This window comes from Melospiza melodia, chromosome 20 (genome assembly GCF_035770615.1).
Source record: "Melospiza melodia melodia isolate bMelMel2 chromosome 20, bMelMel2.pri, whole genome shotgun sequence".
Classification (NCBI taxonomy): Eukaryota; Metazoa; Chordata; class Aves; order Passeriformes; family Passerellidae; genus Melospiza; species Melospiza melodia.
In genome coordinates, this window is record NC_086213.1 from 8170984 (window position 1) to 8186512 (window position 15529).

At 36.8% G+C, this 15529-nt stretch overlaps 1 protein-coding gene across 7 annotated transcripts in view; it reads right to left on the reverse strand.

The window, feature by feature from the left end:
- The window catches only part of ARVCF (ARVCF delta catenin family member), a 246616-nt gene that overhangs the window by 225363 nt on the left and 5724 nt on the right, over positions 1-15529 (reverse strand). For 6 of the 7 annotated variants that reach the window (XM_063173445.1, XM_063173446.1, XM_063173437.1 and 3 more), the window contains exon 2: positions 7125-7190. The exons of the other annotated variant lie outside the window; for it this stretch is intronic. The gene's annotated coding sequence lies outside the window, so the exon portion shown is untranslated. The remainder of the gene's footprint in view (positions 1-7124; positions 7191-15529) is intronic. 7 annotated transcript variants of the gene reach the window in all.

Below are 15529 nucleotides of genomic sequence, written 5' to 3' on the forward strand. Positions count from 1 at the left end.
TGTCAAGTGTATTATCCCACAGCTCTGCTTGACCTGAAATTCTGACTTTCCACTGAAATGGCATAAATAACAGCAACTCTTTACCATATGATATTTATATAGTAAAGGAAATAGTACAAAAATTCTATCTCAAATACAAAGCTAGGATCTAATTCAGATCTTACGTAAAGTCTAATGGGAAAAATTACTTCCATGATGTTATTTTCAATTAAATGTCCTGCTGTGACGGAATAGCATGACTATTTCTGAATTTCAAACAGCAAAGACTGCCATGAAAAGCCAGTGAAGCTTTGTGTCAATTACAAACTCATTAGCAAAGACCATGCTTGTATGTGCTTAGTACTACACCACAGGTATATTGACTGCAATCCAGCAGTTCCAAGGTCAACAGAGATCCCCATTCCACAGAAAATCATTCCAGAAACATACCACAGATATCTTAACCAATGCTTACAGCTTTTAGTTACTGGTAGTGGCTAATACAGAACACCATTCTAGTATTCCTTCCTTCCAGAAAGTCTAGACTCTCCAGTTGCTGTTAAAGAGAACAATTTGCAAGTTCTGGCATAGCAAGATCCATTATGTTAAAATTTTAAATAGGATTTTTACTGACCTTCAACTTCAGCAATTGGAGAAGAAACATCAGCCAGTGAAAGACAGAAGTCAAAGGATGAGTGGTATATACATTTCCACCAGCTGGCAGAAAGGTTTACACAGCAGCAGTATGCTTCTACAGTGGTTTAAGTCTGGAATAAATCCAATAAATCAGTAGAATTTTTTTTTTCTCAAGCTATAAGAATAATACAAAGCAGCATTATCCTTCAGTGTCACTGGCACACAAAAAGGTACTACAGAAAGTCTGGTTTTGATGAGGCTGCACACCTCCAGGTCTGGGGCCATAGCATTAATCTAACTGATCTAACTGATGTTTACTTACTTATGTGTTTTTTAATTAACACCTGAATGCTAACAACATGCACATCAGCTTCCTAAAACTGTAAGTAATAAGCTTAAATTACTAAATGCAGAAACATCTAATGATAGTGTTAATTAGGTCCAGTACTCAGCAAAGTGTTTTTCAGTTGAATATTTATTTGAAATTAAAACGTGTTCTAAAGCAGCACTCCAAGGAAAGAACTGTTTTCACCACCAATGAGGTGCTACAACATGGAACTTGTTCATGTTTCTCCAGAACTCATGGTGGAAAACCACGATAAAAATGCCAAAAAAAGCCTCCATTGTCTATAAATAGCAAGAATGAACCACTGTTCTCCACTACATCAACAACTAGAGACTTTCCAAGTATACACACCACACTTCCAACCTCACTCGAGGACTTTTCCACACCTTGCACTCCAGGCTTTCATATGGTGCCACTTTGGGTTCATAATCAATCAGTGGCTTTTATCAACTATAGTACCTGAAAGTTTAACTTTCAAGTGCCAAGCAATGAAAGCTCAAAATTTCATGGAACAGGATAAACTGCATCATCTCTACTGCAGGACTGCTGAAGAGGCATGAAGAGACTGGTTCACTGGTTAGCAAGCACTAACATTCTACAGTCCTTTCACAAAACTTAGTTGGAACATTGAAATGTCTGCTTTCTCTCCCTTCTGACCTTGATGACATGTGTGACAAGGCTGTTTTCAAACATACTTCTAAACTCAGCTCCATAAAAAACCTTTTTGAAAGATATAATACTGCATTAACACATGCTGGAAAGCATCTAATCTTTGTGCTGCCCCCTGTACCTATAAATATCCTGAGAGTGACGTGCAACTATCAAACATACCAACTTTCTCCAAGAATGCTGAAAATTTTCTTTGTCACTAAATGAAGTGTAACATTTTTGTGCCAAAATATCATCCTATACATCTATATAGAAAAACATGAAAAAAACTCCCAGCAAATATTTTCACAAATCCTAGTGCCAAGAGAAGAAATGCTCAAAACAAGAAGTACTGCAATCCATTACAGCATTATGAAGTCAATCTTCTGTCAGCTGTCAGTTCAGATTCTGTACAGATATCCACCTTAAGGAGAAGAAACACTTCAGGAAAGCAAAAGAATTGCCATACAATAAGCTACAATTCAATTAAAAGAAAGAACATGCTGAAGATAATGCCAACAAAAGGATATGATAATGATCATTTTAATGAGATAAATATGCCCTCATACCCCCAATCAAAAATGCCCTGGGTCCATCTTGGCAGTGATAGGGAGCAGTGGCAGGAAACAAAGTCTTCTTTTCTACTGATGTGGGCGATCTGAAGCTACAACAATTACTGGAATTCAGGAAGGAGAGGAGGAACAAGTGATGCTTTAAGCTTCTGAGACAGATCAGGGCACGTTTCCCTTCTGTTCCTGACTGCACCATTCCAGGGAAACTATCCCTGCCAGAACTCTCATGGAACAACACATCTCTGCAGTTGTTCATGCATAACCCTCCAGATGGAGGAAGAATTCAGCTTTAAATCTAAAATGCAAAGGGGACTGTTTTATTAGTCCAAATGCTCTTGACATCACTATGTAGGTATTTTACAACCTATCTCAAAATTCAGTGAAGTCATAAGGTTTTTAACAGGAAAACCCTTTATTTTTAGTTGTGCAAGATAAAGTCTCACAAAATTCTTCCTGACAATTTCCAACACATTTCTACAGCACAGTTGCAAGTCAGTTTCAGAAGAGTTGTTCTATGTACATCCCTGTTGAAGCCCAGCACCAATTTTTACACCATATAAAGCAAATAAAAAAGGCATGAAAGTTTATGATGGAAGACTAATACTGAAAGTACAAAAAAATCAAGAAAGTAGCTCAAAGCCAAAATAAAAAAATTGTCTGTCCTCTTGTATGAAGTATACTTTTTAACTCTTGAAGGAAAACTTAAAAAACAGTCACCATGGGATAGTGCAGCAGCTAAATTGGTTGCATTTCAATTCCATCTGTATCTGGTCTGTGAAGATGTTTCTGGCTCATTAAGGAGCAGGGATTGTAACATTTTTGTAAGGTAATGCTTTCTATCTTTTGTTTAATTATTTCACCATCCAAGTTTCCTTCATCTGCTTGGAAAGGCCCTTAATGAACCTAAATAAAAGGAGAAAATTTGCCTAATATTTATGTCTTGTCAATTCTATAGAGATGTTGCTGTAAGAAGTGTCAATCAAGAGATTGGGTCCTAAAGTTTTATTCACTGTAGTTTTACTAGACCATGCCCATCTTATTCCATCTTGCCAGAGATGTCTCCACAAACACTGAATGAATATTAAGAAGGCCTACCATGACTCCTGCTTTGCAAGTACAGACTAAATTCTAAACTTGTTATCTCCTCATTGGATCCATATGGGGAAATTTGGTGTGGCATCTGGGAATATGTCAGCAAAGATAAGACAGAGGAGCTGCACTGCACGTTTGACCAGAACACAAACGCTGGCAGCTGGATCTCAAGGATCAGAAGTTAATATTTGTTTTCAATACTAATGTGAGCAGAGAGGAACAGCTCCATTGATAGCTCTGCATTAGCATGTTTCCACATGCATATCCCAAATACAGATTATCAGTCCTTTGAGTCCAGAAAAGCATCCCGGGTTTGAATACTAATGCATCTCAGATGAAGCAGGTTTCCCCCAAGCCATGAAGCAGAAAGCAGGGCAGCACACAATGATGGATCATACAGACTTCTAAGGCCAACCTCAGCCAGGCAATTCAATGAAATTCTTCTTCAGAGAGGTTAAGAATTTTGCAAATATTTAGTAGACATCCTAAAAAAAAAAATCTTCCTGTTGCAGTAATCAGTATTTCAGGAGTTCTGATGCTCCCTAAACTGTAATTTAATAAATCTATGCATATTGTAAATGAGAATCCAATGTACTTTTTACAGCTATTCAACACCACCAAAGGCACTACCATGGTGTGGATAACAGTGAAGGCAAAAGTAGGACTCAGCACAATGATCATTAACTAATGATAATCATGTAGAGGTAAATTGTCAGGCACACAACACAGAGTTATCAGACTTAGTTTGTAAACCATGTCATGCAGAGACAAAAGTAAAACTTCCCATTTGAGATAAACAGACTTGGCATCAGATAAACCAGATAAAAATAATCTCCAAGAACCACAGACAAAAAATCCCTAATTAACATCTACATATAATGTACAATATATGGAGGGGAAATTCCATTCTAAAATTATTTAGTTCAGATTTGTTTGTGCTGCAAATGCTTATAAAACAAAATGCTAACTTGGGGTAATTTGAGTATTTGGGTCACAACTTGTGCTTCCCATATGTGACAGACTCTAATATGCTCAAGTCTTAATTTAATAAACTTATCTACAGACAGTGTTTTTAAGAAATAGCTTACTTGCAAGAAATATCAAGCTTATTAAGTAAGAGTTTGATTAATGTATAGTAATCCATCAATTAAGATTAATTCATCACTCTTGATCATTCCAGAAAATATGTTAGAAACCCAAAATAAGCAGCCATAAATCCACAAGCAATGAATTAGGGAAAGAAAATTAATTACGATGAAAAAAAAAAATGTTCTTAACAGCTTAGAAACACCCATTCTGGATGGCTGAGGCCTGAAATCTGGCAGCCTGAACACATTTCAAATCAAGTCAACTCCATTTTGTATACTGCAAGCAAAACTGACCATTTAAATCACACAACTACAGTTCTGGAAATGACTATTTAGTATTAATTTCTGAAAAGGCATTTATTTTTGAAGTTTAAGAAATCTTTTTTGGGCAGCCATGGGATAGGAGCTCTTATGCCAAGTTCGCTTGCAATAGCATCTTCATAGAAGGGCTTAAAAAATTCTTTTGATAGTTACTGCATAGCAAACATAGCATCTCACATTTTGAAATGTTCACCTCTGTAGAAAAAAGCTTTTTCTTAACTGACATCTGTGAAATGCCACTAATAATAATTAACTTTCAATGGAAAGTTGAGAACTAACGCACAGTTTTGAAAACTCCATGTATTCAGATGACACTTGCTCTCCAATGCAGATTCCCTGTTTACATGACCATTAATACCTGAAAGGATTCATCCTGCAGCACTCCCTGCCCTGTGAGAGGCATTCAGCTTGCTCAAATCTACTCCCACAGCCAATATAATAAAACACACTGCAGGATATAATCAAAACTAGTTTTGTTCTATGACTTCCAGAGCTGCAGGTATTAAAAAACCCAATATGCTGGCACAACAGAAATGGTTACAACTTCTTTCTCCTACTTAGGAAATACCTTTTTTTTTCCATAAACAAGCAGTACAATAGTTACTTAGTTTTCATGTAACCCTAACTAAAGCAGACTATTATAAGTGGTTTTTGAAAGAAAAGTCTTCACATTCAGACAGTATAATGTTACTCCCACTGAAAGCCACAGAAATGCTACTGCTGACCTCAGTGGGAGTAAGAGCAGTTCCAAACAGCTCCAACTTTCCAGATTTTCCACCACAATGTCTATTGCACAGAAATGCAATCCAATCTCATCATTAAAAGCCACAAACCAATAACCAATCAAAATAAACCTAAAATTGCTTTATAAGTTAGCAGTTTCAGTCAATGAGTTGCACTTGTAAGGAAAATGACTAGCATTCTTTAGGGCTGACAAGCAATAAATTGAAAGCACCATCATTCTGAAAATGTATGGCTCTCCTGATTAAGGGTGACATGCTCTTTAAAAGGAACACAGAAAATACCTCACTTCTAAAACAAGAAATCAGTCTTAGACATGAACTCTGTAACAAAGCCCTTTGGTAATGATAGGACAATTAGTACTGTTTGAATCTTCAGTGTATAAAAAGCAGCAAGATTTTCAAAGCTATACATTCCTTACCTTCACAAATATACTGCAGAATAAAAATAGATACATGTTTGTCATGTCTCTACAAACAGCATTTCATTTGATTGCCTTATACCTTTTTACCTCATTTTAAGCAAGTAGTGAGGCTGTGTGATGAAAGATAACACCAACTGTTCCTATTACTTTATTCCCTTTCACCCCTAAAATTATTTTCTTTTGCTCTAAATAGTTTACTGAAATACGAATTTCACCTCAGGCTGACTATTATGGTGAAAAATCCCCTAAGAAATCTCCCATCTCTTTTATACTGCTTAGGATATTCAGAAGCAATAGTTTTCAGTTCTGCTTGTACTGTGTAAACTGTATTCCCATCTTTTACCCAAAACTCTACTTTCCCTTAAACAAACTTAAAAGGAGACTAATAAAAAGAAATTAAAGCTTTTAGAAGTTTGAATTATTTGATCATTTTTATTCATTTAGCAAGTACAGCCATCTTCTCGTTTTAGTCATTTAAAAGATCAGGGGTTTTTTAATTATGTTCCTTTATACCAATGTAAATTACTTTTCCTTGTGTAAGGAAGCTTCTGCCTGGTCAGGTCTCAGGAATAACTTCTAAGATCAGTGAAAGTCACACAAATTATTAAATTGCTTGCTCTTTGCCTACATTGACTGTGCTGTTCTGCCACAGGCCCTTCTCCTCTCAGGGAGGCTCTGGGGCAGCAAGGCCCACACCCCATCATGCTGAGGTAACACAGTTCAGAACTGGGCAACATCCCCTGGCACAGATTTCTGCACAGACAGCTCTGGGAACAACCCCAAATGCAACCTGTCTGTACAGCTGCACACAGATCTGAGGGGCTGAGAAGGGGCAGTCAGGAGGTGGGAAGTCAGTTCACCTCTTCTCTAAACACCAGGCAGTAGCAGAACAAAACAGCTTGACAAGGCCCATTTATAGTGTTTTGGAAGCTTTATTATTAGCTACATTATATGCAGTTGATTATTTTACATTTTGATTATAACAAACATTTGGTTTTATTTGGTGATTTGATATTCCAAGCAGGTTTATTGCATATTTTAGCCATACTCAGTTCAAAAGTCCTTCTATTTGAGAGGAAGGTCACTACAGGCTATTACTATAAAAAGAATTTAGTCTTATCATTTTATTGTTGCCTAACAAATGTCAACTGTGAGACTGCTACTTTTTAAATCTATTTACTGTCCCAGACAATTTTGCTTTCTAGATTTCATACACACAAACACATGTAATAATGAAAGAGATATAAACAGATATAAGAAATTTTGCCAACTCTTACCACCCTTTCAGGCGACTTGTTAGGCCCCTCCCTTGTTCATAAAGCACAACTCAGTTATGGATATCCCTGGAAAACATAAGAGGCAGATCAAACTCTGAATAAACTCTGGAACTAGGGTGACTAAAGGCTTGTTGACCTGAGGAATGAGACAACTTCCCATACAGTTCACAGCCCAAACACCTGCCAAAACTGCACTGCCATCCCTAGTTCAAAACAGCTGAATTCAAGGCTTTCATCCATCTCTAGAGTTCCCAAAATCAAAGTTCAAGGCTGAAATGTCTATCTGCTTTGAATGCTCCAGTATGTGGCAAAGTTTCTACTGACAGCTTTGGGCCATGAACTCCAAAAATTATTTGTGATTGGAATAAATATATAAATCAATTGATCAATAAATGTCCAAGTGTAGCTGTAGCACTACAATGCCAAAGCACCACTGGCCATTGACTCTTCTACTGCTGCCTACACTGGATTTCTGGGACAGTCACACTGAAACAAGGATTCACAGCAGTGATTTCAGTAATGAATCTCACAAATAATTAGGGGTTATTTTATTGGGGGAGGTTACTGCTCTGGATGAAGAGTACTCCCACACAAGACCACACCTGAACCCAGTAACACCAGACAAAACACTCTCATCCACAAAGGATGTATGTGAACTCAGAGGGAAAAACAGATTCTTATAGCTGAGAAACTGATTTTTAAGTGATCTAAAAGATATGAATTAAACTACCTGCAGACTGTTTTCATGAAGGAAGACTTTGGGGTTTGTCCCCCAATTCCTTTAGGCAAGTCAGCATTTGACTGACTCCCAGAAATCTGTATTTTCTCCTCAGGTGTCATCATCTTCCAAACTAAATTTAATGTTTCATTTCATAATTTACAAGTTGTAAGACAACACTATGTCTCAATACAGTAATTCCAGGGCCTTCAGGATGACACAATGAAAATCTAGCTAATTACTACCAGGATGCTTTATTTATCTTCAACTCTGATAAGTAAATGCTTTTAAGTGCAGCAGAACAAAGGAGAAACCATATAACAAACATGAAATACACAAACAAGTAGAGCACATACACGGAAATTCAGTTTGTCACAAAATAAAACTCATTAAAAGGGTCACGTTGTTCTAGAAACAGTACTGAAGGAGATGGTCTAATCATAAAAAACATCTTGAATCAGTGCAAATCCAACCTCAGGCATGAATTTTTCTCAAAAGTTTCATTTTTATTAGCAATTCAGACTTTGTTTGATGAGCAACTGAATCCAGAGGTCAGAAGCAAAATCTTGCCAATGTCTGCCCTTCTAAAAAACCCTTTTTTGAAGAAAAAAATGAACACACAATTTCTTCTACACCTAAAGAAACACAGTTACAGTAATCATCAGAAATAATATTAAACAGACATTGGTAGGGTAATACTACATATTTAAAAAATGCCACTAATAGCTTGACAAAATTTTAAAGCATAGCAACAAATCCTAAAGTGCATTTCTAAATTTATTTTTAACTGAATATGTCTATCTTGTATGAGCCATTTTAAAAGCTTCTACTCTTAAAACAAGTGGAAAACTATGGTCTGTCAAAAAAAAAAGTAAATAATCAGTGAATTTCTTCATGATGATGTAAGCTCAAGGTATCACCTGAGCTACAAATCTGGATACTCTGCTACCTACACGTGCCTCTAAGACCTAAGAAGAGTTCAGGAAGAAATTATAATTATCCATAACTTACATTTATGTATGTTATAACTTTTTCTCTTTTATGAGAAACTGTTCAAAAAGTGTGTTTGACATTCTGGTAATTTACATTTGATTAAAAATTCATCTCTTTCCAGCATCTGAAAATGTTCATGGGAAGAGAAATTCAAGTGTACTGTGAAAATTTTTGATGAGAACAATCTCCTAATATTAAAACAGATCCCTAACTTTTTGCAATGTCATATTCTAAAAATTGCAAGGGGTGAGGATTCAGTGTGATTTTGGATATCTCTGTGCACAGCTGACTAAAACATTAGTTAAGTCAAGCAGCAGAGCACGAGAACAAGCTTTCCAGCCTTAACTTTTTAAACAAGGTTATGAGTGCAGTCTGCCAAACTCCAGGTCCCACAAGGTCTGAGTTTCTCAGGAACCAAGCCAACCTTGAAACTACTGTAGTAGTACAAGTGCAGCAGTATTTTGAACTTAGATCAGTATCATGGCTTAACACACAACAGCAAGCAGAGAAGAAATGATGGAAGTAGAGTCTGTCAAGAGCCTGAACAAGCTTCATTCTGCCAGACAAGAACTAACGAGTTTACACTGTGACTGAGGAAGGAGTCTCGTCATAGTTTCTTATAAATATTCAATAGACCCACCATGGCAGCAGCTCCAAACAGAGGGAAGGGTGAAGGTCTCTTAAAGAGCAGCTCAAAGCCTAAAGCAGCCAATTCTGACTGGAACCTTATGCTGAACCAATGCCAGCTGACAAGGGCATCACCTTCTATTGATGCTGAAAACGATGACTTGGTTCAAAAATTGTTTCGTTTTGCTGCCACAAATTTAACAGCTCAGGCTTTGTCCCCATGAGATGAGTAAAACATGCTCATTAGGTAACCTGCTTCCAGAGAGACAGGATTTTAAACAAAGGCTAAGCACCTTTATTTTAATATTACAAATATGTCTTCAAGGTGCTTTCATGCAGCCCAGTTGTTGAGGTGCAAACTGAGCACAGCTCTCCCAGTCCCAAACTGCCACAGGACATGTTCTCCACAGGAACATGGCTCTGATGGAAGTTACAGGTAACACAAAATATGTCCACAAAAGCACTGAGCAGACATACAGCTCAATACATTATCACAGCAATTCTGAGGCTCTTCAAAAGTATGCACTAATAAAAGCAAATTTTCACTTTGTTCATCCAGTCTAGCCAGCAGGACAATTAAGAATTATTTTAGCAACTTCTTTCAGCTTGTCCAAAATATTTACTGCACATTGTTTTCATCTTCCTAGTTACAGACATGCCAATGTCAGACAATATCTATTACAATCAATTTGGATTTTCTATTCCCACCAGCTGTCTTAAGTCTAACCAATAAAGAAATATTGAACAAAAAACGGTATGAGAGTATCCAAATGGCACAAAGATAAGCAGGCAGTTATTTCTTACTCTGAATGCAGTAACAAGAACTCCAGAGGCCAAAATGTTCCAGCTGAGCTAACTATGGCTTCCTGCTGCTGTTACCAACACAGTACTGTAGAAAAGTAATTGCAAATATTACTCACAAAGAACAAAATAGAAGCAAACAAGATAATGGAAGAAACATGTATCTCCTGGCAAAAACAAAAACTCATTAGAAGATTATGTTCAATGTAAATCAATATGCTTTGAAGCCAGCTGTATAAAGTGACAGTGGAAGCATTAAATTTGAATAAATCTCTTAAAATTCTTTACTGCACTAATGACAGAAGTTTGACCTTAAATGTTAATTTAAATAGACACAACCAAGTTGGTTAAAATCACAAATTGCAGTCTCATAAATGCAGCTGCTAATGGTGCCCTCAGACCTGCAGCCAAATCCCAGCCTGACTCAGCTCTGTCCATCCAGCTCCCCTTCACAGCCAGCCCTGGAAAAGGGAGAGCCACTGATGCCTTATCCCCACTGGTGAGAAACAGAAAGGGATATTGTCTTGCAACCTTGGAACTACTCTCTGGTTTTTGCACAGTAGACACAGAACGGCTGAGACTGGAAATACCCTTGGATATCACCTGGCAACTCTCCTACACAAAGCAGAGGCAAATTGAGCAAGTTGCTCAGGATCTTTTCCAATCATGTTTTGAGAATCTTCAGGAACATGATCTCTGCAATCTCTGGCCAACTTGCTCCAGCATTCAATTCACACTAACAGCAAATTTTTCTTCGGTTTTGATTGAAGTAAGGCTCCTCCACTTTGTACCTGTCAGCATGTGACACTGTGCTGCCTGTTGTAATATTCTTGATCAGCACAAGCTGCTTAAATCAATGAGCTCCAAAAATGACAATGAGATGTATAACCATGAAATTTATTGACCATGCCTGCATGCATTAGTAATCACACAGTATGGCCTCTGGGTCCAATAATGCAGAGAGTTGGATTCCTTCATCTTCCAATGACTGCTCTAAATTCCCCAGTCACACAAGGACACACAAAACAAGCACACTTTTTTTTCAGTCCTAGATATTACACCTACTTTAAACTAGTTGGATTTTGTCTTGTACATTCTCGGTAAGTTAAGTTTCTCTCAATTTCATAGTATCAAAGGTATTTTAAATAGTTAGTTTCTCAGATAATCTACTATTAATACTCCTTGCCTCAAAAAATATGATCAAAACCCAGTTATTCTGAGGGGGATCTGTGAGAAGCTTGCATGAACTCAATGCTCTTGAGATTTCTACCAGAAATCAGTCTCTTGATTTCATGTGAAATGACAACCATGCACAAGCATATTTTTTTATTCTCTATTATAAAGTCTCAAGTGACATTTGCTGTAAGAAGGACAACGTTAACAGCCAGTGAAATGTGAAAGGTTTCCCAAGGAGAAGTCAATTCTGGTCATGCTTCCACTCTGAAAGCACTTAGGTAATTCAGGTGTACCCAATCAAACCACACCTGGATGAAGAAGAGGGAAATGAATACCAGGTGTTAATCACTAATACTGAAATTGTGGAACTGTTGCATTTGTGCATAATGCCTTTCTCATTTTATATTGTTTAGAAGAAAATGCCTTGAGAGGCTTTTCCCCAATAGAATTTTCCAACTTGCTGTAAATGTTTCATATCAGTGCAGCTACTGAATCTCTTATTTTAGAGTACAAGACTGATAATTAAGTCAGCCTATTTCAGGGTCTTCCCCCTCCCCCGGCTTCTCCATTACAGCTATTTTCATTCTGGACTCTGCACACTGTGCACCTGTAATCTGTATCTACATTGTATTAGTAGGATCCTCTTAATTAGATTTAATTTCTTCAAGTGAGGAAAAAAGTGACATGCTAATCCTGCCAGTTCTTTGAAGAATGTCCTAGAAGGTCAAATGTGTGTATATAAGGGCTTTGTGATCTGTTTGACACAAGGAAGGTAATGTTGGTCAACATTTCAGATGCCTTCAGTAATGAAAAGCAAAGTAACTGGTATTGATTCCATCCACATCAATCTCAAAATGGTAAACAAAAGAATTATATCCTCTGGATAGCAGCCTCATAGGTACATGCAGATATACTTAACAGATTACAGACAGAAGATGGCTCATTTAAATCAGACATCATGTGAAATTCTAGTTTTCCTAGTTAAACTACAATGTATATATTAAAGCTTCTGAAATCTCTACATGCCTTATCCCTATGTAATTAACCAAAATCAGAAACTGTGAGATCAGTACTTTTCCTACAGATTACAGCTCCTCAGTTTGTCTATTTCTGAAATAACAGAAATACTAGTATTACTGTTTTTGAGGCTTTTACAGATTTAAAATATGTTGGTTTAGCACATCAAAGAAAAAAATTTTAAAATGTTAAAATATTCCTCTCTCCTGTGTGAGACCAGCTGCTTTCTCCTAGACTTCAACCCCTTTTCACAAGAAATACTTGAACTTATCCTGTAATTCTTATTAGTCTTTCCCTGGTTTTGTGGCACCATGACAAACTATACCCTGCATTACTTTAAATAATCAAGGGCTAAAAGGCTTCTGTCTCAGGCCTTGTTTTCTGCACCATTGGTGGAATCACACAGTTCAATCCCACATACACCAAATCCCTGCCCAAGAGCCTCCTCTTCCCACCTGCATTACTGCGACAGACACAGCTGCATTTGGCACCTGCTAAGTTCTTTCACTACCAGGATCAGCAGCCAATTTCTTTGGCTAAACACTGCACCTTCAGAACACAGCTATATTTACTCATTATTGCACAGGTAGTAAGCCTGTAGTACAAAAAAATAAAATCTACAATAAGCCAATACATAGTCTTATGTATGCTTAAAATGTGTACTGCCAATTACAGGTAATTACAGCCCAATTCTGTGTTTTCTAAATGTAATACTACATAGAAAGGCTGCTGCATTTTAACAAGAGTCATTGTAGTTCTTGAAATAGTGATACATAAAATTATGTAAAAAAATCACAGAATCCATATCTTAGATGTCCATAAAAAAAAGAGATTTTTCTGCATTGCTCCCCTGCCTCGGTTGTATCTTGAATGCATTTCAGAACATTTAACTTGTGAAACTTTAAAAATCTTCCTAATCCCTTGTGGCATAGAGAATGACCTTCTACTTCTTTCTACATTCAGATGCATAATGCAAAGCAATTTTTTTCATTTAGGACATATAAATGGTTAATCCAAAAGAAAGGGAGCAAATACAAGGTCAAAACAATATGGGAAAGTCAAACACCTTGTAGGGCAGAGCTTAAGACACTGACAGCTCTCTTGGCCAATGTTAAGGTTACCAACATCACACTCCTACAGAGAGGGAAATGAGAAGAATTTGCTAAATATAGCTATAAGTGGTTGGAAGGATGCCTATCCTTATTTGTGCATTCATCTGTTTAATTGTGGGCAATATAGTCCACTAGACAGCCTGAAGCAAGTGTAGATGTTCAATATTCTCTGAATTATACAACCTCAATTGGAAATTGGACTTAATTACACAGTTTACATCAGTATAAATGGCAACTTTGTATTTTGAAACTCTCCAAAAGCTGCATGTACCTCAATTATTTTCTCAGGTTTTGGGAATGTACTGAATGCCTTCAAAACTGAGCAGCTTTAAAGAAGCATGGTGAGAAAGGCCATGGAATTCTTGTGTTTATTGTATGACCCTGTCTTTCAAATCCAAATGTAAACAAATACATATGCTGACACCAAAAATCAAGTTTTATGCTCAGATCTTCTTTAAGTTTGGTCATAGTCTGTGGAGATTGACATTTTTCTTAAACTGATCTGTATGTGCATTTTTAAAATAGCTCCAAAAATTTAAATATACACATCAATACATCTTACCAAATAAATCCATCTGTATTTGAAAATAAAACTGTAACAATCAGACAAACATGAAAGAAACAAGTCAAGGAAGTTTATGCACCTGTGATCTAAGCTTTCAAAAGGATTCCTAAACCCTTGGTTTCAGTGACAATCTTGTAAAGAAATATAAAGGAATTAAATAGGCACTAGGTGCCTAATTCCCTTTAAGAGTTTGGGTATAAATTCATAACAGATCACTGAAAGTCTCAGCCAAAGTATCAATTTATTTATATATGTAACTGAGATTCTCTCATGTTCCTTTTATATATATAACAAGCTTCAGCTCAGTTTAACATTAATTCTTCAGAACCTCAAATACTAAGGTTCCTAAAAATCAGAGTTACCATACTGCTTCTCTAAAACAGTGGTTTGTGGGACCATAAATGAAATGAGGTGATTGTTTCCTTGTATAGATAGATGGGCATGGGTTGGGACTCAGAAATCCCACCATCAGCATAGTAAGTAGTCTCTGAAAGCCAAAGACTGTTCATCACCTACAGGAACACAGCACAATGAAACATGGGGGGAAAAAATGTGGGAACCTACAGAGGTTTCAAACTTATGGGTTGAACAATTCAGTAATCTTCCATTGCACACCACATTAAAAACAGCACCTCATCCTGCAGCTCTAAAATACTGCTTCAGGAGAGGGAACACAGTTTTGACTTCCATTATCCTGCAGCCTGCAGCAAGGAAGTGCCTTGGTCCTGAATCAGAACCCACAGGAATTTAGCAAGTGCTATTTCTGCTTGTAGTAAAATCTTCAATATGTAATTTACATCTTGATATGTCATCATTTCCTGGTATTTAACTTAGTAACAGCTTCTCCAAAGTAGAGATTTTATTACATAAATTATGGAAGTAGCAGACTGGGTGTAGTGGAGACAGCATAAATTTCTGAATCAATACAAAATATGTCCCTGGTAGTAGTTGTTATTCTATGCAGGTATGTTATTGATTACAGTCATAATGGTCTCACTTTAGTTGCCATCAATAACTCACTACTTGTATTGTCACACTGAATTAAAAAAGAACCAGTCTAAAAATATGAGGAGAAGTTATACCAGCATGGCATGACCCTAGCCTGTGGAGCAAAGAAGTAAAACACTGTCAGTTTAAGTTTTCAAGGATTTGTGTTTGAGACTTCACTTGACATTACATTGATAAAATAAATTCACATGTGATCCTTATTCGGGACAAAAGAATATGTGTCTTAAACATTGCAGAAAACTTTCAAATTTATGGATCCTGCATACACAAACAGTTTTCAATACCTTGAGACCATGAAAAGACAGGTACTGCTACACAAAACTGAACCAAAGTTTTATGAGTGGCTATTGACATTCTACTGATGAACATGACTGAAGCTTCCTTGCAT